At 44.0% G+C, this 24037-nt stretch overlaps 1 long non-coding RNA gene across 1 annotated transcript; it reads left to right on the top strand.

The window, feature by feature from the left end:
* Positions 1 to 294: 294 nt before the first annotated feature.
* LOC123108586 (uncharacterized) lies at positions 295 to 4725 on the top strand. The gene is made up of 3 exons (XR_006451942.1): positions 295 to 336; positions 3533 to 3866; positions 4300 to 4725. It is a non-coding gene; the product is annotated as an uncharacterized lncRNA (long non-coding RNA).
* Positions 4726 to 24037: the final 19312 nt, after the last annotated feature.

Here is a 24037-nt window from a genome sequence, read left to right as displayed (position 1 = left end):
CTAGTGCGTGCCTCCGGCCACGCCGGTTGCTGCTGGACTCCCCGACGCCGCTGCCCGCCTCCCCTCCCCTGGACGGCTAGGTCGCTAAGGCCTACTGTGCTTCGTCGGCCGTCAGCCAGCTCTATCCGTCGAGCAGTGCTGCTTCAGCTCAACGCACATGCCTGCCTCCCTAGAATGCCGGCGGTGCAGGCTACACTATAACCAGCCCGTTTTACCACTAGATATGTGGGGCGCCGGCGGCAGCAGGCAGCTGTAGCCCCCGCTCCCTGACCAGCATGACCATGAGTAACAACAGATGCAGAGGACAAGCTCGAGGATGGCGATTCAGAGGAGCAGGTATGTTTGATTTTTCTTTTTGCAAACTCTGTAGTTAACATGGTCTACCATGCACTTGCAGAGAGGAGCTATAATTATCTTTCTTTCATGGTCTGTATCATGCACTTGCCGACAGAAAAATACTTCATAAGTAACAGGCCTTAACAATTAGCTACATATACTGGAATTTGTATAATGGAACTTTGGAGGAGAGTGCTACTGTAGAAAGCAAAGTTAGAACTGGCAAGGTTCATGGTCTTTCTAAAAACAAGAAGTTTCAGGTGCGTTTGTAGCACTGAAAGCTGTCAAGCTTTGCACTTGGTACATTGTAGAATCTGGTGCGTAGGTAGAATCTGGTGCGTTTGTAGCACTGAAAGCTATCAAGCTTTACATAAGAACACACCCATTTGAATGAAGTAGTTTATTTGTTGCTTCATTTGCTGAATATATTGGTGAAAAATAACATTTCATCATGTAGCCGTAGATAGAGAGAGGGAGAGAGAGAGTTCATAAGCCTATAAAAGAATGGGGAGTTCATGAACATATAAAGAAATTTAAAGTTCTAACAATAATTATTCAAATACATCTCTAATTAAAGATGGAAATCAAATATTACGGCGTTTAATCATCTTGTTGTTGTCGGTTCACACGTCGTTGATGATTTGTCCACAATTGTTGAGCGATGCCAGCACGAACTCTCTCACCAGCAACTCGATCATCTTCTCTTGCTTGCCCACGAACTTGTTGATCACCATGGTCAACATTTTCTTTTGTTTCCCCATGCTCATAAAGCTCAAACAACTCATCAGACTCATTAACCTTCCTTATGAAGTTGTGGATGATGCAACAAGCCATAACAATTTTAACTTGGGTTCTATATGGATAAGGAATTCCTCCTTTCCTACTTAGAATTGGAAAACGAGCTTTCAGAACACCAAAGGTTCGTTCCATAACGTTCCGCAGCTGTGCATGCACATGGTTGAACAAATCCTTCTCACCAGTATATCTCCGATTACATCCACGAAAAGAAGCAATATGATAGCGATCTCCGCGATATGGGGCAATAAATTTTGGAGTATTTGCATAGCCTGAATCAACAAGATAAAATTTGCCTGCACATGAGGTTTCATAGCACAGTCAGAATTTTTATTTATATTATAGATACACAAATAATTAATATATTTATAATTTTACCTTCAGGAACAACCAAACCCCCACTAGTAACGGCCCATCTTAGAACATCTTGATATGCAGAACCCTCCCATCCAGCAGCGACATAAGAGAATGTCATGTCAAATGACACTGCTGCCATTACATTTTGAGACGGATAACCATGCCTATTTCTGTAAGGAGTTTGCTTGTCAAGCCTGATTTTCGCCTCAATGTGTGTCCCGTCAATTGCTCCTAGGCAGTTCTGGTGGGATTTTTTAGTCAAATAAGGATGTTCACATGTTGTGGACATTGTACTTATGAAAATCATATGTAAAAGGAGTATATTCTTCAAATAGAAATTATACCTTGAAATATGGGTAGAACCTTGCATCACCCAATATTTTGGATGGGACTTGATTGCTTGGATCTATTATGCAAACATCACGCAAACCATTTATGGCGTCTAAAACTTTGTTGAAGTGTCGGCTGATTGGTTCGCCAGAATGCTGATATCTATCTTGCATGACACGGTTTCTAACATTGTGACCAATTGTATGTAAAAACATGAGTAGTTGTTCATCCACTGTCATTCGATTTGTATCCTTAAGTAACTTTCTCTCGCACAAAGCATCCCGCAACAAGAAGAATGTGTGCTTCTTAAGACAAATTAGTTCATAAAATCTAACTGGATGTCCCTCTAACAGCTCTATTGTTTTCTGAGCACCAGTTAATATAGAGGTGTTACGAGTTGTTTTGAATAACCTTGTAAACAACACATCACGAAACAAGGACACTGCAGAAATGTTGTTAATAAGCACTTGCTCAGAGTCAGAAAGTTCATCATCTGGCACATCCAAGCTGTTCATAGTTCCCTGCACAATATACACTATTGATATCATCTCAGGATATTTGTTAAATATATCAGTGCTGAACCATCAAATGAACAATATAAAATTGAAAAAGAATGTTCATTATTTCACACAAGCTGATAAAACATAATGGAAATTGTTTTCTGAATCTACGACAACGACTGAAATAAAATACTATGGTCAATGGTGTATTACAAAAATTCTAAGGATCAAGAATCCAAAGCTTCCGCGTCTCATCATCCATCTCAATGAATATGGCCCATTTATCACCATCTGTAAATGCCTTGACCGCTTTTAGTTTCTCTTTGGGATCTAGATTACTCATACTATTTAATATTGCCATACATGATTTAACCGAGTAAGCTTCATTTTGTTGTGCTACTGTTTTCTTCGCTTCAGCAATGCTAAGTGATGCATCTGCAAGTCGGTCAATTGCTGATATGGCATCATCGGCTATCTGTTTTTGCCCTCTTCCAGTTTCTTTTTATCCACTTCCAGTGGACTTCTTTTTTTCTTGCTCAATGGTAGTTGACTTCTTCATGAAGACACCAGGGGAAGTATTGTTTTCATCAGAATCAATCTCATGAACTTCAACATCCATATTGAGATCAATCTGTGAAGATTTGCTTGTACATGCAGCATCTTTTCCTTTGCTAGATACAGCACCAGCTCCATATGCTGTTGAAGTAGCACATATGGCTTGAAGATCTACCCAACTAGGCCACACCTTATCTCGATATTCCTGTAGTGACTTATCCTTCTGCAAGTTGTTTAGTTTTTGGTTAATACTATGATATGAGAACTTCATATGGATTCTACTCGCAAATCCTTACCTTAATTAGTTCTTCCCAAATTTCTTCTGAAGCTTTTATCATTTTATCATCATCGTCCCAACCAAATCCCGTGAGTTTTAGAAGTCTGTCCATGGTACTGTAGCAACTCCTGTAGTACTTATGACGATTTTTCAGTTGTTGTAATTCAAGTTTCTCTACCCTTGAATCATTGAATTGTCCTAAGATATCACGCCATGCTTTCTTTGTGTAACCCGTTCCTTCTTTCCCTCCCTGTAGACTTTGATCTTTCAATATATTGAGTAGTATTTTGTCCTCTGAAGATTTCCATACATGGCGCTTAGCTTTATCTGTGTTTTCCTTCCTAATTATTTTGTCCATCTCATCATCCATATTTTTCTACAGGGAGATACAAGAAGAAATAATGCAAGATGAGTCATTTTGTTCATTACGATAAATCTACGAAGTGGAAGAAAATGAGCATGCCACTAATATTTCGATCTTTTGAGGGGTAATCCTGTGGTCGTTGTACACAAATGGGAGTCTAGGAGTGAACTAATCTTTTGTTCAAAGTGTGACTGGACACTTCAATTTTTGTCGCATGTTCGCCTAATGGGATGTTCCCTGACCAGTTACTTTGCTGGGTTGCAGCCAAGATCTCAAGCATGAAGTTCATTTACTATAAAGCTGGGCTAGGTTTCCCCACTTATTGCCGCAACTTCACATTGGACATCACAAGGTACTCTGATCTTCATTTGCTTACTTCATAGCTCTTACCATACACTATATAATATGGATAGATATGATTGATACTTATGCAAAATTATCCTTATACTATGATTTAAACTGTATCCTTCTCATGAAAAACTAACTATTGCACTTGGATATATATACTGATTGACAATATTATTGTGGTTCGGTGTTGGATTATTTTAATATGTATGTAGAGCACCCTGATTCTCGTATGTACCATAAATTCATATTTAGGAATTACCAGGTTATTGGATCTTGTATAATCTAGGAATTGCCTAAATAAAATTATCAGGGGTTGTATGGAAAATAGGGTTCGCTGCCAATAGAATTAATTCAATGAACAGTAGCATGAACATATTTACAAAAACAATTCGTACTGCAGAATTTTGTAACTCTAGATGGTTTATCTTACCGTGTAGGATGGGTGAAGCCACGAATCCTGATTGAAGACCGGAAGATGATGATGATAACAAGAGCTCGATGGAGGTATGCAGTCCTATTGAAGATGGCCAAGTTCAGATCCAAAGGCGATGTATTCCATCCAGTGCCTGTGGCCGGGGATCGCATCCAGCCTGTGCGATCTGTGTGGAGAACGCACCCTGCGGCCAACAAAATCCTGTTATATAGGCAATGGAAAAAGGCGGGAGGTGAGTCGCAGAAAGAAAAATTGGTGCCAATGTGGTTGTTCAGGAAAGGGCGGAGGCGGAGATGGACAGTTGCGATCTGTATTTGTTAATCGCGTTTGTGGAAAAACGACTAATACTCGTTTTCCCACAAACCTGGAATTCTGGGCCTTTGTGAAACGAGTTTCCTATATGCATGGGTTAGTTGGAGGAGCCAAACAAGATTTTGTACGGTTAGGCCGTTTTTCTGGCTTATGGAGATCCCGATCTGTATGTTCCCCTTATCCAAACAACGCCTTAGTTTCCAATAGGACCCCGCTGCCACGGGAGGGTAGGACAAAAGATGTCATGCAAGTTCTTTTCTATAAGCACGTATGACTATATACGGAATACATGCCTACATTATATTGATGAATTGGAGCTAGTTCTGTGTCACCCTATGTTATGACTGTTACATGATGAACCGCATCCGGCATAATTATCCATCACTGATCCGGTGCCTACGAGTTTTCCATATACTGGTTCTCGCTTATTTACTCTCCCGCTGCTACTGTTACAATCACTACAAAATACCAAAAACATTACTTTTGCTGTCTTTACTTTTGTTGCCGCTACCACCACTATCATATTACTGTGCTACTAAACACTTTGCTGCAGATACTAAGTTTCCAGGTGTGGTTGAATTGACAACTCAGCTGCTAATACTTGAGAATATTCTTTGGCTCCCCTTGTGTCGAATCAATAAATTTGGGTTGAATACTCTACCCTCGAAAGTTGTTGCGATCCCCTATACTTGTTGGTTGAATACTCACGCGCCTGGCCACCTCCTGCTTGCCGCCGACCGCCTGGAACTGGCTAAGGACGCCACACACGTCCCCAAGCCCAACCCTCTCACTCTCGCCCTTGTTCCCCGCCTCTCCCCCGCTCTTCATGCCATGGCCGGAACCACCGAGGTCGCACCCCCATCGTTTACGTAGCCACTACCTCCCCCTCGACCTCTTGCCATGTCCAGAAGAACCGCCTCGCCATCCTCGTCCTCTTCATTGAGCCACACATCGCCGGACACACACAAATGCCGTCCACACCATCGTCTTCAAGCTCGGGCACCGAAGGCCGCCACCATTGATTTGTCGTCGTCCGTGCCTCCCCGAGTCGCTGAACCCTCTGTTCGATGTGTTATAATCTTCCGGTTGCTTCCCTCCTAACTCCATCATCGTCCGCATCCTCTAACCGCAGGCCTCGTCGATCCCGAGAGCTCCTCGCCGCCGGCCATGAGGCTGCTATGGCTAGAGCAAGCACATGCCACGTCCGAGCAGGCCATCGTGCTCAGTACGCTCACATGAGCACGTAGCACCCCATCGCTCGTCCTTCCGTGCACCACAACGTTGTCCTCCATGCTCACCCAAGCTCTTTTCGCCGCCATCGTGGTCACCACCGTCGCTCTGGTCCACCTCAGCTCACACCGCTTGAACCGTTGGATGAGACGTTCGCCAGCTCCACGCAGATGCCCTCTGCTGTTGTTTTGGTCGCCGGAGGAGCATTTTCGACACCCTTCATCGTGTATGTCATCGCCAATGGCTAACTGTCGGTCAAAACCTTCACTAATGACTCCCCTTGAGTCAATGACATGTGGGTGTGACGCCCCGAGACCGATGTGCCAGGTGTCTTCCAGTTATTCATTGTCGTTGCCATGTCATTTGCTTGCATGTTGCATCTTATCATGTCATCATGTGAATTGCATCATCATGTTTTCAAAACTTGCATCTGTCTAGGTCTCCCCATTCCTTCCGTTGTCCGTTCTGAGTCCAGACACACTTGCACGCGCCCGCGGCACGTCTGAAATATTATTTTATAAGTGGCCAGAAAATGTTCTCGGATTGGGTTGAAAGTTGGCGTGTGGTCTTTTTATAGTGTAGATAGACCGTCTATCAAGTTTCATCACATTCGGAGTTCGTTTGATATCCCAACCGTTAAACTATAGCGGCATTATAGCCGGTCTAACGTCGGACGTTTTTGGTCTCTGAAAATCGTGCCGGACTGCATATCTCCCCTCTTCTCTCAGACCAACCTGCTCTCCACAGTCCACCTAGGCCCATGCCTACCCCTCTCTGCGCAGTGCATCGAACCCCTCGCGCGCGTCCGGAAGTTGTCCCGAACCCGACCCGGGAGTCGTCACCATTGGGTCCGGATCATCCCCAAACATCTACAAAACATCACCATTTTCTTATTTGGACTCCCTAGCCTATTTTTCCTGACCGTCCGATTTTGACCGGAGGGACGAGTTAGCCCCTAACCTAACCAACTTGCTTTATATAGATCAACCACTAGTCTATTTTGCCAAACCCTAAATTCTAGGACTTTTGTCCTGCCGCCGCCGCCACACTCATCTCCCCCCTCGGGATCCTCCCCAATCCAAATCCTCCTCGATTTCCTCTCCTGCCAGATCCAACCAGCGGCCCCGACCATCTCCCTTGATTTCCGCCGCCACCCAACCAGTGCATCCCTCCCGATCCACCAACCACAACGCCTGCAGCCTCCTCCCGGCCTTCGTCCGGCCAGCCACGCCGCTGGTGGACCCAACAGATGAGCCTCGCCCCTGCCCTTTCCTTCCTCCTCTGATCCTCTCTCTCACTACTCATATCTCCCCCCGTTTCTTCCTCTATAGGGACACCCACGCCATGGCACCTTGCTCAAGCTCTGCCTCATCTTCCCGGTTGGACGCCCCCATGGGATCTTCTCTGACCATCCCCGTCATTCGCCGGCCTCCCCTGCCCACCGACCATGTTGCCGCTTCTTCTTCGCGCCATAGCCCAAGCTCTGCTCTGGCCGCCTCCTCTGCTTCTGCATCGAGCCGGAGTTCAGGACGCACCCGGGCCCCCTCGTCCCCGCCAGGTGATCCACCTCGAGCCACCGCAGCTCGCCGGTGAGCACCTCTAGCCGCCCGCGCCTGCTCTTCCCGCTGCTTTTCTCTATTCTTCGCTGTATCTCTCCTATCTGAATCTCTCTCGCAACGTGTACATGTACACATGAATACATCCCCGTTGCCGGTTCTCTTCCACAGTGTGCCGGCGCCGCCACACCTCGTTTTGACCTGATCCAGGTGACATCGACCCCGCCGCCTCGGATCCCGGCGACCCCAGTTTGCCATCGCCGCGCCAAGTCCCACTGCCGCCCCGCCGTTGACCTTCTACGCCGCCACTGTCTCTCTGTCGAGCGAGAGGGTCAAACGCTCGGGCTGCTCCCTGTCGTGTGCTAGGTGGGCCACGCAAAGGCCCAGTGCGTCCCCAACCCAGCACCACCGAGCCGGCCCAAGTATTGTGGTGAGCAGCCCAGCTTGATCCAACCTTTGGCCTGCGTGGAGTTTTTCCTGTCTAGTGGATTTCTTTTTTTCACAGGAACGTCTGTTTTGCAGAAAACCCCTATTAGTTCATGCATTTAATAAATCATCAACCGTGCATCGGTTTAAAACAAACTTAATATGAAAGTTGCTTAGAATTTTGTCTAGTTTCATAATATGTCATTTTCATCCATGTTTAAAATGCTTAAAATGCTGTTTGTTTAAATTTGCTCCTATGCCTTGTTAAAATGCTTTATTTCATAACTAAATAACCGTAACACGGAATTTAATAAACTTTATATGTAATTGGGGTAGAAAAATGCCTAGTTTAACATGGTGTACTTGTTTTGCATGTTTAATAACTCTAACATTGTGTTTAGGGCAGAACAGTACCAAACCTAATATATGCACATGAGGAGTTTCTGGACTTGTTGTTTTGTTGTTCCGGACTCATTTAAACTTGCCTAGATAGGTAGTTTTCATTTGCTTCACCTCTTGCCATGTTAATCAACATTTAATATTGTTGGGTACATAAACAAGAGAGAACTAAATAATTTACGTGGTGTTCCGTCAATATGCAATTCGTTGCATATTGAGCTCCACTTAATTTGTAGTATTGTTTGTGCACTTTGCCATGCCATGTATCATTAAACCGGACATGCATCATACTTGGTTGTGCATCATGCCATGGTTATGTGGTGGTTGTTTACTATGTTGTTTGCTTCTTTCTGGTGTTGCTTCTTCGGGTTGGTTCCGATAACGTCGCGTTTGTGAGGATTCGTTCGACTTCGTCCATTTGTCTTCTTCATGGACTCGTTCTTCTTCCTTGCGGGATCCCAGGCAAGATGACCATACCCTCAAAATCACTTCTATCTTTGCTTGCTAGTTGCTCGCTCTTTTGCTATGCCTATGCTACAATACCTGCCACTTGCTTATCATGCCTCCCATATTGTTAAGCCAAGCCTCTAACCCACCTTGTCCTAGCAAACCGTTGTTTGGCTATGTCACCGCTTTGCTCAGCCCCTCTTATAGCGTTGCTAGTTGCAGGTGAAGATTGGAGCTTGTACCATGTTTTGAACATGGTTATTTTGTTGGGATATCACAATATCTCTTATTTAGTCAATGCATCTATATACTTGGTAAAGGGTGGAAGGCTCGGCCTTATGACTGGTGTTTTGTTCCATTCTTGCCACCCTAGTTTCCGTCATATAGGTGTTATGTTCCCGGATTTTGCATTCCTTACATGGTTGGGTTATAATGGGAACCCCTTGACAGTTTGCTTTGAATAAAACTTCTCCAGCAAGGCCCAACCTTGGTTTTACCATTCGCCACCTAGCCTTTTTCCCTTGGGAGTCGCGCATCCTGAGGGTCATCTTTATTTTAACCCCCCGGGCCAGTGCTTGTCTAAGTGTTGGTCCGAACTAGAGTCCTTTGCAGCGCCACCTCGGGGAAAATTGAGGGCTGGTTTTAGTTGTACGGAGCGCTCATCCGGTGTTGCCATGAGAACGAGATATGTGCAGCTCCTATCAGGATGTCCGCGCATCGGGCGGTCTTGCTGGACTTGTTTTACCATTGTCGAGGATGTCTTGTAACCGGGATTCCGAGTCTGATCGGGTTGTCTTAGGAGAAGGAATATCCTTCATTGACCGTGAGAGCTTGTGATGGGCTAAGTTGGGACACCCCTGCAGGGATTTGAACTTTCGAAAGCCGTGCCCGCGGTTATGGGCAGATGGGAATTTGTTAATGTCCGGTTGTAGAAAACCTAAACCCTAACTTAATTGAAATGCATCAACCGCGTGTGTAGCCGTGATGGTCTCTTCTCGGCGGAGTCCGGTTAGTGAACACGGTGTTGGAGTTATGCTTGAACGTAAGTAGTCCAGGATCACTTCTTGATCATAGATTCTCGACCGTGCTTTGCCTTCTCTTCTCGCTCTCATTTGCGTATGTTAGCCACCAAATATGCTAGTCGCTTGCTGCAGCTCCACCTTATACCTTTTACCCTTCCTATAAGCTTAACTAGTCTTGATCGCGAGGGTGTGAGATTGCTGAGTCCCTGTGACTCATAGATACTTCCAAAACCAGTTTGTAGGTGCCGATGATACCGTGCAGGTGATGCAACCAAGCTCAAGGAGGAGCAAGTTGAAGGTCATGTTCTTTATGTTGTTCCGTTTCCAGTTGATCAGTAGTGGAGCCCAACCGGGACGATTGGGGATCTGTGTAGCATTTGGGGTAGTCTTCTTTTATTTTGGTTCCGTAGTCGGACCTTGAGTGTATTTGGATGAATGTAATGCTTTATTCATGTATTGTGTGAAGTGGTGATTGTAAGCCAACTATGTATCTCTTTCCCTTATGTATTACATGGGTTGTGTGAAGATTACCTCACTTGCGACATTGCTTTCAATGCGGTTATGCCTCTAAGTCGTGCTTCGACACGTGGGAGATATAGCCGCATCGAGGGCGTTACAAGTTGGTAACAGAGCCTTCCCCGACCTTAGGAGCCCCCCTGCTTGATCGAATCGCTGGCGTTGTTGAGTCTAGAAAAATGTTTTGTGTCATTTAGAATTATATATATCGGAGAGTAGGATTCTTTTTACTCCCCAGTCCCTTCGTCGCTCTGGTGAGGTATCCTGACGTAGAGTTTTGACTCTTCTCTTCTCAAATTTCACTAATTTTTTTTAGGATCACGCGGGTATCTTGGAATCGTTTCGATGGTTTTGTGATGAGAACATTGTTCTTGGTGCCTCCTTACATTTAGGGGTTGTGGCAGTGTCCCGAAGAGTTGAGCTCCGAGGTGTTGTCGTCACAATTTTATCGTTGTAGTTCTGGAATACCTGAGTCTCGCTGACATCGAAAATCTCTTTTATGCAGTTGTTGGTGAGATAACCTCGACGCCACCCAGTACTGGGGCGGGAGTTTGGGAGTATTGCCATAACTCGTATAACGGATGCTTTTCAAAGGTTGAGGTAAATGATTTCCGAAGGTTTCTTGGTTATGTGTTGAAGGATGGATACAGCTGGATGTAGGATTTGTGTAGTTTTTGGGTGAGATATTATGCTTCCCCTGTATCCCCAACACCTGATTGCATAACTGGAAAGTTTCGGGAGTTTATAAGTGGGAATTCAAGTAGCTCTTAGGATATCTTTCCGACAGATGTATGATATGAAATTGGGGTTCGACGTCTAGTGGTCCGCCTATCCACGGTTTGTTTTACAGTGGTCTCGTTGTGTCTTAAAGAGTCCTTGGCTATGCTGACTCGGGGACGCTTCGTATGTCATGTGCACTGCCTTGTACATGATGGTGCTATACAATCAAGCCCGTGTAGGCCCCACCATGAAAACTTCAGACGAAATCTCTATCATATGTTTGTTCTGGCTTATTTTGTAAGCCAATCCTTTGTCTTGTTTTTGAGCTGTGGTATTCGAGTTGCTTCGAAGTCAAGAGTTGATTCCATACCTTTCCTAAGCGGTGTTCTCATACTCCTATGCGAATACTAATCCTTCTCGATAATCGAGATTGTTATGCCAATCTTGTTCAACCGGTGTGCTTCTCTTCAAGTGGACTCGATAATTTCAACATCAGCAAGATCTATTACTAGTTCTTCTCAACGGTGTTTGCTTCATCCGTTCCAAGTTTCCTTTATTTTCCCACCCTCCCACCCTCTTTCTTCGAGGACTAAGATTTCTTTATCAAGTATCTGTCTTATGATTATGAAGTCTCCCCATTCTTTTCCGTCAATGTTCTTACCCGGTGATTTTCATGAAGATCCTAACGGAACCTCACGTACATCAGTATCCATTCTTTTTCTTCTCTGGTGGAACCAATTCAAGCTTTTGGTGTTGATCATATTCTTTTCCTTGTTTCAAATACCTACTCATGCCAGTGCTCATCATATTCATTCATTTCTCGCTATTCAATTATTCCGGAGTGCTGAAGATATCTTGGAAGGCTAGTCTTTTCCTTCAAGATCCGTTCAAACCTATTCCGAGGTTGTTATCTCATTCAAGCCATTTAATTCAACCGGCGCAATATCTCTTTTAAATCTTTTCAACGGTGTTTCTTTTGAGTGGACCCTAACCCACAGGTCATTTTCCAGGATCTTACCTGACTCTTCTTATTTTCCCGGAGCTATCCTAAATTCTTTTGAAGTTTGACGTAAGTATGAATTATCATCAGTCAAATGCTTTTCTCCAAGAGCTAGCAATTTCTTTTCATCGTCGGTGCAACCTTTCTATTCTTCATTCCGGAGTGCCTCAACAATTCATGGTGGTGTTTCTCATCGTCATTCTTGTATTTTGAAGACCGAAGAAGAGTTTTCCCTTGAATCTTGTTTCGATCTATCAAAGATTCGTGGTTCTAGCTTCATGATATCCTCTCATAATTGTTTTCAATTGTGACAATTCTTTTCACCTATCCGGAGCAATTCAGGAGTCTTCTCAGTTTGATTATCCGGAGTCCATCAATTCAGGTTTATTCATTCTCAGCTTTCAGCTCTCGTTCTCCAATCTTACCGGTGCATCGATCAAATATCCTTTAATCAGTTCATGATCTCTTCATTCTTTGGTATCTAAACTCTCTGATGTATCTTCGTTCATTTGCTAATTCTTACCGGTGATTCACCCCTTTATTTCGTTCATTTCCAATCCTTACGGTGGTTCGTTCAAGATTTCTCTTCCTTCTTTATCATATCAATTCATTTGTTGTTTCATCCTACCGGTGGTTCGTTGAAGACCTTCCTCAAGTTTGCGCTATATCTAATTTAATCCTTTTTATGAGAATAAGTAGTATGCCAAATCCAATATGGGTCATCATTTAATTGGTGAAGGATACGCATAACATAATTCTTATTATTGTTTCATCCAAGTGATCTAATTTCCTGCTTTCCGGAGTGGTTCATCATATCACATTCTTGGTTTCTAGTTATTCATATTTCTTTTATGGAGCTCCAAGTTATTTCAATTATATCACCACAGAGATTCATCTAAATCATCACAAGGCTTCACCATGTGTTTTCAACCTCTCTTTCTTCCGTTTGATCATCTTTTTTGTTACCGGAGTTCTTCATGAAGGTTCTACATGATGGGTTCATCAAGGATTTAATTTCCTTCTCGAAGTGTTCATCAACATTCTTTTCAGAGGAGCTCAAGCATTCTTCATCTTGCAATCCGGAGTGCTATTCTTTCATGCATATATTTTGAGGTGGTGTTATGTCTTTCTTCATAATTTCCCTTCGTGCTTCGTGATTCACAAGTTATGAAGTATGAGATATTTTAAATCCGTCAATCTCGTCATTGGAGTTATCTGGGGTTATATTTCACCTAAAGCCTTCCCTAAGGATTGTTGCTATTTATGGTGCTTATAAATGACCCAAGTTCTTCATTTATCCTCCCGGTGAAATAATTTTCTCGTCTCCTTGTTCATATCAATCCAATTCTTTTTCCCGTGAGTGGCAGGTTGTCACCTCATAATTGAAGATGTATTCCATAAGACCATATCAAGCTTATTATTTTTGTTGTTGGATTTCCAACAACTCCATTTGACCCTTCTCCTAAAGATGCTTTTCCAAGCTCATTTGAGGTAGAAGATGTGGTCTCTCCTCCGTTCTTTTAATTCCATTATTTAATTTGTTCCGGAGGCATTGTGATGTTGCTCTCTTCGACCCATCATCTTGTTTTGTCAAGATCATGTTCTTTTCCGTGCTTATCCGTTAACCGGAGTGTGGTGTTCTCCTTTCAAGTTCATTTCATCTTATCAAGTTTCATATCACTTCTCAACCGGAGTGCTGTCTGAAATCTTTCTTACCCATTGTGCCTTTCTTTCAATAGTTTCGGAGGCACTGTGTTGTTGATTTCATCAAGTATCTTCTCATCTTGTCAAGTTCATGTTCTATTCCTTCCATTTTCAGTCGGAGTGCTGTCCAAATTATATGTTCTTGTCCATTGCAACCCCTTTTTCTAATTTCTTTCAACCTAGAGGGTTCTCGTGATGTTCCTTGTTCCTCTTTTCTAATGGAGTGTTTTCAACTTCGTTCATCTCTGTTGTATTCTTTTCTCGAAATTGTTTAACCTTTCAAGGTTCTTTGGTCTCACTCGTTTGTAAAAGAAGCAACCTAGTTTTACCTCTTCTCTTTCTCTTCCGTTTTCCCTCCGGTGCCATCCTAGATCTCGGGACGAGATCCTCTCATAGTGGTGGAGTGTTGTGACGCCCCGAGACCGATGTGCCAGGTGTCTTCCAGTTATTCGTTGTCGTTGCCATGTCATTTGCTTGTGTGTTGCATTTTATCATGTCATCATGTGCATTGCATCATCATGTTTTAAAAACTTGCATGTGTCCAGGTCTCCCCGTTCCTTCTGTTGTCCGTTCTGAGTCCAGACACACTTGCAAGCGCCCGCGGCACGTCCGAAATATTATTTTATAAGTGGTCGGAAAATGTTCTCGGATTGGCTTGAAAGTTGGCGTGTGGTCGCTTTATAGTGTAGATAGACCGTCTGTCAAGTGTCATCGCATTCGGAGTTCGTTTGATAGCCCAACCGTTAAACTATAGCGGCATTATAGCCGGTCTAACGTCGGACGTTTTCGGTCTTCAGAAATCATGTCGGGCTGCATCTCTCCCCTCTTCTCCCAGACCAACCTGCTCTCCACAGTCCACCTAGGCCCATGCCTACCCCTCTCTGCACAGTGCATCGAACCCCTCGCGCGCGTCTGGAAGTTGTCCCGAACCCGCCCCGGGGAGTCGTCACCATTGGGTCCGGATCATCCCCAAACATCTACAAAACATCACCGTTTTCTTATTTGGACTCCCTAGCCTATTTTTCTTGACCGTCCGATTTTGATCGGAGGGATGAGTTAGCCCCTAACCTAACCAACTTGCTTTCTATAGATCAACCACTAGTCTATTTTGCCAAACCCTAAATTCTAGGACTTTTGTCCTGCCGCCGCCGCCACACTCATCTCCCCCCTCGGGATCCTCCCCAATCCAAATCCTCCTCGTTTTCCTCTCCTGCCAGATCCAACCAGCGGCCCCGACCATCTCCCTTGATTTCCGCCGCCACCCAACCAGTGCATCCCTCCCGATCCACCAACCACAACGCCTGCAGCCTCCTCCCGGCCTTCGTCTGGCCAGCCACGCCGCCGGTGGACCCAACAGATGAGCCTCGCCCCTGCCTTTTCCTTCCTCCTTTGATCCTCTCTCTCACTACTCATATCTCCCCCCGTTTCTTCCTCTATAGGGACACCCACGCCATGGCACCTTGCTCGAGCTCTGCCTCATCTTCCCGGTTGGCCGCCCCCATGGGATCTTCTCCGACCATCCCTGTCGTTCGCCAGCCTCCCCTGCCCGCCGACCACCTTGCTGCTTCTTCTTCGCACCACAGCCCAAGCTCTACTTTGGCCGCCTCCTCCTCTACTTCTGCATCGAGCCGGAGTTCAGGACGCACCAGGCCCCCTCGTCCCTGCCAGGTGATCCACCTCGAGCCACCGTAGCTCCCCGGTGAGCACCTCTAGCCGCCCGCGCTTGCTCTTCCCGCTGCTTTTCTCATTTCTTTGCTGTATCTCTCCTCTCTGAATCTCTCTCGCAACGTGTACATGTCCACAGGAATACATCCCCATTGCCGGTTCTCTTCCACAGCATGCCGGTGCTGCCACGCCTCGTTTTGACCTGATCTAGGCGAGATCGACCCCGCCGCCTCGGATCCCAGCGACCCCAGTTTGCCGTCACCGAGCCAAGTCCCACTGCCGCCCCGCCGTTGACCTTCTGCGCCGCCTGTAGCGACCCGACCCGAATGGATCAAGTCTCTGTGCTTATGTGTCATCCCTGGATCAGTATGCTGACACACACAATACTCGAAGGATTTATAACAGAGGTAAATCACATGTATAAGTAACGTAAATACTATTACCTCAATCCAATAGCGGAAGCAAAAAGGTTGTGGATTCCCATCAACACCAACGACAAAGTTGAGTGTAGAAATCGTAACCCTAACGTATCACTTACTCGTCGTAAGACATCCTGCAACATGAGACGTTGCAGCCCGAAACGGGTCAGTACATTGAATGTACTGGCAAATTCACACCATAGAGAGAATAATGAACAATGGCTATCACTACATGCATATTTGGCTGGTGGAAAAGCTCTATGGTTATAAGGTGTTTGCGAAAAGCCAATTTTTCCCTACTGCAAAGGAATAAATTTATTTAACTATCATGGTGGTTGTGAAACATTGAGCATGGTTGACAGCATTCTCAATCCCAATTAAAAGTACTCACTAAAACCCAACAATATTAATTAGAAGTAACATGTTGAGATTCACAAAGATATTCAAGTACTAGATACTCAAGTTGTCCATAACCGGGGACACGGCTAATCATGATTAGTTTGTACACTCTGCAGAGGTTTGCACACTTTTCCCCACAAGACTCGATCGCCTCCGTTTGGTTTCTCGCACTTCATGGTGTTTAAGAAACGGATGACCGAGACATAGTCTTTCAGAAGCGCTAGCACCTTACGATGGGTGGACCGGTACACCTACATCCCCTACATCTGCTAGTCCACCACTATAAGAGTTCGCACAACTTAGTCAACTATGCCAGAGCCCATAATGGCTTGTGGCTGCACACGTAAGTTATTAGTATGAATTATCTTATGATCCCTTTGAGCCTGGGTGGTGGTCCAAAATAAAACAGGCAAGTTCTGATAGACATCAGGGGCCTCAATCCACCCAGATGTGTGTTTAAGTTGCCACCTTAGATAAACCATTAAAATTATCAACTCACATCTGTCATGGATATTCACTCACCCAATCCACGTCTACTAGCATAGCATGGCATAATAAGCAAACGTAGAAGTAACTCCCAAATGTTTCATAAGTAATACAGGTAATAGGTACTACCTCATCTACTTCCCATCCCACAATTTAATTAGATCCTAATCATGCAATATGTGAGGATTGATCTAATGCAATAAAACTGGGTTGTAGAAAAGGTATGATCAAAGTGTGAACTTGCCTGCAATGTTGATGAAGATGATTCGCACTCAAAACTCGTGATAGATCTACTCGTCTCACTCCGGTCAATCTATCGTAAGAAAACAATAGTAACCACACAATAAGTACTCATCTAACGCACAAGTAAAACTCGAACGAGAGAACAAACCAGAAAGTTCAAATTAAGAACTCCGGTTGCAAAGAAAGAACGAACCGAACAAACGACGGAAAACAAACGGCGGAAGAAAACAACTCAGTTCTAGCAAGTTGAAGCTAGGTCAAAATTTTACAGTAGCAAAAACTTGTTTAATTTGATTAGACGGAACAGCGGTTTCGAGATGAAACTCCAGGCGCTTGAATCACCTGATTCCGATAAACGGGCGAGAAGACAAACTAGAACGAAGATCGAATCTGAGATCGCGATCGCGGAATAAATCCGACGAGAAGAAAAAGAAGAACGGTTATACGAACGGGCGTTCATGAACCTAGAAGAATCCGGTGATCACGTTCGTTAGGACGAATGGTCCGGCAACCGGTCCAAAGGCAACTAAATCGGAAAAGAAAACGAATCCGATCTAGGGTTTCGGAGAAGAAAACCGAAACGAAAAACCGATCTAGAAAATGAATTAGAAGAGAAGAAAAGAATCGGAACGATTAGAAGAAAACGATCCGAGGAAAAGAGACGCGGGGCAACCTTGGCGAGGGGCTCCGGCGACGGCGGCGTTGGGCGGCGGCGGTGGCGTGGGTGAGGGGCGGCGGCGGTGTAGGCAAGGCGCGGCGGCGGCGGGTGACACAGGGCGCGGCGCGGGTGAGAGGCGCGGGGTGAGGCGGCGGCGCTAAGGCGGCGGCGAACGGTGGCGACGGTGGCGGCGGCGCGGGTGAGGCGGCGCGGGGTGGGGCGCGGCTTGGGGAGGAGAGGGGGTTTGGTTTGATGTGTTTAGAGGGGGGGGGTGCTTGGGTATTTATATTGGGGAGGGGAGGGTTTTGCTTGGGGTAGGGGACAAGAAATAGACTAGGATTAGGAAACAAGAGGAAAAGATCTAGAAATAGATACGGAATAAACGAACATAGGACAAGAGTCCTACTAGGACTAGGCAAAAGAAGGAAGCGGCGGCTCCTGGCTCCCTGGTGTGCGCGCTAGCTTTGGCCTCTTGGCAGCTTGGGCCTTTGGCCCAAGGCGCTGCAGGATTTAAAAAAAAAAGGATCAGCGCGCAGAAAAAAAAACAAAAAGAGATCTAAACGAACTCCGAAAAACCTAAAGTAAATTTTCCTCGACTCCTAAAAATGAGCCGAACAAAATGAACTTTTCTCCGGACCTAAAATAAAATTTTCAAAAACGCGCATTTTTCCCTATCCGAATAAAATGCAAATAAAACTCCGGCAAAACCAAAACTTGATCTGCTTATTAAATCTTCATTTTTCCTACATTTTTGGGAAAGTCATATTATTCCCTCTCTTATATTTTTGACGTCGGAAAAATAATTGAAGATGAAATAAATAAATCAAATGATCCTCTTTTCCAATCGGAGAAAACTCTCAAATAAGAAAATAACGAAATCTCCAACTCTCTTCGAAAGTCCTTGAGTTGCGTGAAATTTCTAGGATCGACCAAAATGCAATAAGATATGCATGATGATCTAGTGCATAACATTCCAAATTGAAAATAAATTCAAAAGAACTTTGAATTTAATTCTTTGAAACTCCCAACTCATATTTCATATAATTTGAAGAAGTCATTTTATCTTCTCTCGTGAAAATCATTGAGTCGCATAAAGTTTCAGAATTGGAATATTTCCAAATGAAATTCAATTATTTTTCAAACACCCTTTTCATTTTTAAATGGAAGAAGTCATGTTATCTTCGCTCAAGGGTTTTGTGTTTGAAAAGCATTTGAATTCATGGAGATCAGAAAGCAAAAATGAAAGTTTGGGAAAGTCCTTTTATTCCCTCTCATTTAACTTTCAAAAGTTTCGAATTCACTCACTTACAGACAATCAATCAAACAATCAGTCAAATCTATCTATTTATTATAACATTCCAAAATTTAGAATTTTGGGATGTTACAAACCTACCACCCTTAAAATGAATCTCGTCCTCGAGATACGGAGAGGCTAGCAAGAAAAGGTTAGGGTTTGGGGGTCTCCTCAAAATCCATCAATCGTCTCCGGGGTCTGGGATGCTACCACCCTTAGAAACATCGTTATAGCTCCATCAATACTCATATACTCCATCCATATTGTTAACAGTGTCGGTCTCCTCAAATCCTCGAGAAAATTCCTTCTCTGAGCTCTTCCGGTAGTGGCATAACCTTTTCCTCAATTCTTCTGTCCTTTCATCTTGGTAAGGTTATTCCGAAACTGGGTCTTCTTTAGCTGACGGATCTGGCGCCAAAACTAAACAACTATCGATATCTCATGGTGGTCAACAATTTGTGGTTTCTCCTGCAGGAAATGGGTCTGGATGATCCTCACCGTATAACCTACGGTTGGCAAAGCTGCCTTGTACAAGGGAAAAAAATCTTATACCATTCTAAGGTTTAAACAAGGTTTTGATCGTCGTCTCTCCACTATAGGTAAGTCACTCAGATTTACCATCCCATATAGCAAGGCGAATAATAAGAGTAAGTCGGTATGGTAATCAATCCATCCCACACCCAAATCATTACCTTGTATACGGTTTAGCGAATCTCGCATTCTAACACTCGGTCAACCTCACAAGCATTGCAGAATTTCTCTTGTCGACGAACCAAGTTCGGATAAATCCATAGATTCTGCAAGCCAAACAACCATCTATCGTTCCTTCACAACTCTCAGGTTTTGCGTAAATCCTAGAAGATCGTCTATCGATAAAATCGTAACTTCTTTCAGGGTTTTTCCTTCAGCAAGAATGTGCTTGCTTCTTGGCAGGTCCTGGGGCCTGTGGGTTATGGCCCATCTCATCACTTGTAGTCGTCGAACTTATCATCGGGTAACTGATCATTGTTCCAACTTCCTAGTATTCTTAAATCCATCCAATTGTACTGTCTTCCTTCCTTCTATTGGCACCCAACCAAGACGTGAGTACTAAGACTTGTCATGGGGTTGCCATTTCTCCATATTACCAACATCATACCTCCTTTATATCCAATAGTACTTCATCTCTTCATCCTCATGGGGTATCCCTCATACCGAGATAAAAAAACTTATACTTATGACGTCCATATTCCACTTCGTGGAACATCATTATCCTTTCCGCGGTCAAGCGTCCTTACAGGGGAATATTTGCCATCTCTGCATGGCACTTCTTCAATTGGGAACCGTGAAACGTATCCTGAACTCCTGACAGTCCTTCCGGTAGCTCAAACTTGTAGGCCATTTCTCCCATATGCTCCAAAACTCGGTATGGTCCTACAAACCTCGAGGCTAACTGTCCCTTAACTCCAAATTGTTTAACTCCTCGCAGAGGGGTCACACAAAGACATGCTCTATCTCCAATTTCATAGACTACCTCCTTGCGTTTTTAAGTCTGCATAACTCTTCTACCTGGACTGAGCTACCTTCAGTCTATCTCGAATCAACTTAACATTTTCTTCTGACTCCTTGATCACATTTGGTCCAAACAACTGACGTCTCCAACTTCATCCCACATACTCTTGGGGCATCGCACATATCGAGACAAAACTCATATTCATTTTTGTCCGAAATCCACTCAGTGGAGTATCCTTATCTTTTCCAGGGGTCAATGGTTCTTTACAGGGTACTACCACCCTTAAAATGTTCCAATATTCCATAGACCATATTTTTCATATCCTCGGAATTGGTCAACATCTTTCCTCATAGGGTAACTCATAAAATCCAAAGTAGTACCAACACTGCTAACTTTATTGCTTCTCAAATCATTACAATCTCCTGTTTTTCCATTACATGCCTCAACTCAACAACTCAATTTAAAGGAAAATGTTCACACTACTACTACTATATTACTTCTGTTACAAACTCAACTATTTTTCACAAGTCTCCTTCTCCTTCGGACAATCTCTGGCAAAGTGCCTTGCTTCATTACAACGGAAACATATTACTTCTGGGAAGATTCGAGGTTTCCTTGTGATTATATAGCCTCCTTCGGTCCTTATCTTCCCTCTTGGGCAATCATTGAAGTAGTGCCCTGAATTTTTGCACCTGAAACATGTGATATGACTCAGGTCTTTCTTTGTGGAAATTGGGTTGTTCCTGGAATCCAACCTACTTCTCTTCCTGGACCTTTCCGTTCCAATCAGGGCTTCTATTTCCTGTGGGTCATACTCTACTTCCTCTGTTGGGAATTCTACTAGATCTTCATTCAGACAATCTTGGGAGATGTGTCCTTCTTCTCCACATGAATAGCATGACTTGGTGCGGGCTTTAATTTTGTTTCCTTTGTGTGCGTCCTCAACATCTTCCTTCGTCACAGGTTCTTCTAACATCTCCATGAGGGCTCCTTTCATTTCTTCTTCCTTCTGCTAGATGGTTTTCTGTACCGTAGTGTAAATGTGACACTGAGCAGGGTAGTGGGTAATTCCTTCACACAAGAAACAAGTAATCTGTCTAGTTGGGCATTCTTCAGTTGGGTGACTTCCTTCACAATTAGGGCATTCATCCTTGTGTTCCTTATGGGTGTGTCCGATTTCTCCACAAATCTTGCATGCACAAGGTTTCTTCATATCCTTTCCAACTATAGGGTTGTTCTCCATATGATCCTCCATGTTCTGAATCCATCGGTCTGTCTCCAATTGACTCATCGGTCCAGAAAATACAAGCTCATCTCCATTCATCCTCTATTGGGTCCATGGGTTTTGGGGTGAGATAAGAGAGAGGGAGAGGGATACACACAATACAAACAAAAGTTTTGAAAAGACATATTTTTATTGTGGCTGTCGGAAAAACATCAAACAAATGACAGCTCACAATCGTCGCATCTAACGTAGGTATAAAACCGGGGTTTGGTCTTCTAAGGGTCAATAAACCTTCAAAAGTGCCAACTCTTCAAGTCTTGTTTATGTCTCCGATGGCTTCTTCCCATCGTGCTTGTCTTCTCAAGTTCTTTTGCCAGATCAACTCTGTTGACGCGAAGTCTCTCGTGACATCCTTGAATATTCTGGAATTGCATTCCAAACTTCTAGGTTTCAACATCCTTGGCATGAGCCATGGTCATACTGTCCTTCAGTTCCTGACAAATCTCCGGTATCTCGAGGTTGTAGCTCCTCCATCTTGGCTACTTTCAGCTTTTGGTTCCCGAGTTCTTCACGAAATGCTTCCTTGTCTAACATGCTTTCATGGAGCTCCACCTTAAACTTCTTTATGTACTACTCGAGATCCTGGTGATACACCGGCTAAGGTTAAAACTTCATCTTACTAATAGGTGCTCCATCAGCCTTCTTCCATCAAATCCATTCTGAAGAAATGCATCCTTAACTCAGCACGGTGACAGTAGCATCAGCGGGCGATGACATCACGGATAACCGTGTTTCTGCTCTTGTCATTGCCATGAGCTATCTTTCCAGTTGATATCTCCTGCCTTAGGGTTTCTTTGAAAAATCCTTGAGTTCTCCATTCTCCATGTTTTGGTCTTTCTCCGATACACCTTGATATCGGGTATTGACAACTTCCATAGTCTGCCAAGTTCCATAAGGGTAGCAGTCCTAGGTCATACAAATCTGGGGATTCTTCAGAGCCTTCAAATTCTACTTGTCTTCAGAGTCTTCAACAGCTGTAGTTTCCATTATCATAATGTATGGTAAAATCCTCTTCATTCCGAATGGTCTTACTTGTCTGATATCCTGTACTTCTTGGAGTGGTCTCATCAGTGGAATCTTCGAGTGGTCAAAAGGGGAAAGGGGTATGGTCTCACTAAAGAGAATTTTTGAATAAGCTCAGAAGAGAAGATAGGTAAAAGATCTTTTGAAAGGGAAAGTTGTAGAGAAAAAATCTTTGCTATGGGCTTGTCAGTTTCTAGGGTCACGTCCTACAGTCAACATGTGCTCTGATACCATCTTGTAGCGACCCGACCCGAATGGATCAAGTCTCTATTCTTATGTGTCATCCCTGCATCAGTATGCTGACACACACAGTACTCGAAGGATTTATAACAGAGGTAAATCACATGTATAAGTAACGTAAATACTATTACCTCAATCCAATAGCGAAAGCAACAAGGTTGTGGATTCCCATCAACACCAACGGCAAAGTTGAGTGTAGAAATCGTAACCCTAACGTATCACTTACTCGTCGTAAGACATCCTGCAACATGAGACGTTGCAGCCCGAAACGGGTCAGTACATTGAATGTACTGGCAAATTCATACCATAGAGAGAATAATGAACAATGGCTATCACTACATGCATATTTGGCTGGTGGAAAAGCTCTATGGTTATAAGGTGTTTGCGAAAAGCCAATTTTTCCCTACTGCAAAGGAATAAATTTATTTAACTATCATGGTGGTTGTGAAACATTGAGAATGGTTGACAGCATTCTCAATCCCAATTAAAAGTACTCATTAAAAACCCAACAATATTAATTAGAAGTAACATGTTGAGATTCACAAAGATATTCAAGTACTAGATACTCAAGTTGTCCATAACCGGGGACACGACTAATCATGATTAGTTTGTACACTCTGCAGAGGTTTGCGCACTTTTCCCCACAAGACTCGATCGCCTCCGTTTGGTTTCTCGCACTTCATGGTGTTTAAGAAACGGATGACCGAGACATAGTCTTTCAGAAGCGCTAGCACCTTACGATGGGTGGACCGGTACACCTACATCCCCTACATCTGCTAGTCCACCACTATAAGAGTTCGCATGACTTAGTCAACTATGCCAGAGCCCATAATGGCTTGTGGCTGCACACGTAAGTTACTAGTATGAATTATCTTATGATCCCTTTGAGCCTGGGTGGCGGTCCAAAATAAAACAGGCAAGTCCTGATAGACATCAGGTGCCTCAATCCACCCAGATGTGTGTTTAAGTTGCCACCTTAGATAAACCATTAAAATTATCAACTCACATCTGTCATGGATATTCACTCACCCAATCCACGTCTACTAGCATAGCATGGCATAATAAGCAAACGTAGAAGTAACTCCCAAAGGTTTCATAAGTAATACAGGTAATAGGTACTACCTCATCTACTTCCCATCCCACAATTTAATTAGATCCTAATCATGCAATGTGTGAGGATTGATCTAATGCAATAAAACTGGGTTG

This window comes from Triticum aestivum, chromosome 1A (assembly GCF_018294505.1).
Source record: "Triticum aestivum cultivar Chinese Spring chromosome 1A, IWGSC CS RefSeq v2.1, whole genome shotgun sequence".
Classification (NCBI taxonomy): Eukaryota; Viridiplantae; Streptophyta; class Magnoliopsida; order Poales; family Poaceae; genus Triticum; species Triticum aestivum.
This window is presented reverse-complemented; position numbering and strand designations above follow the sequence as displayed.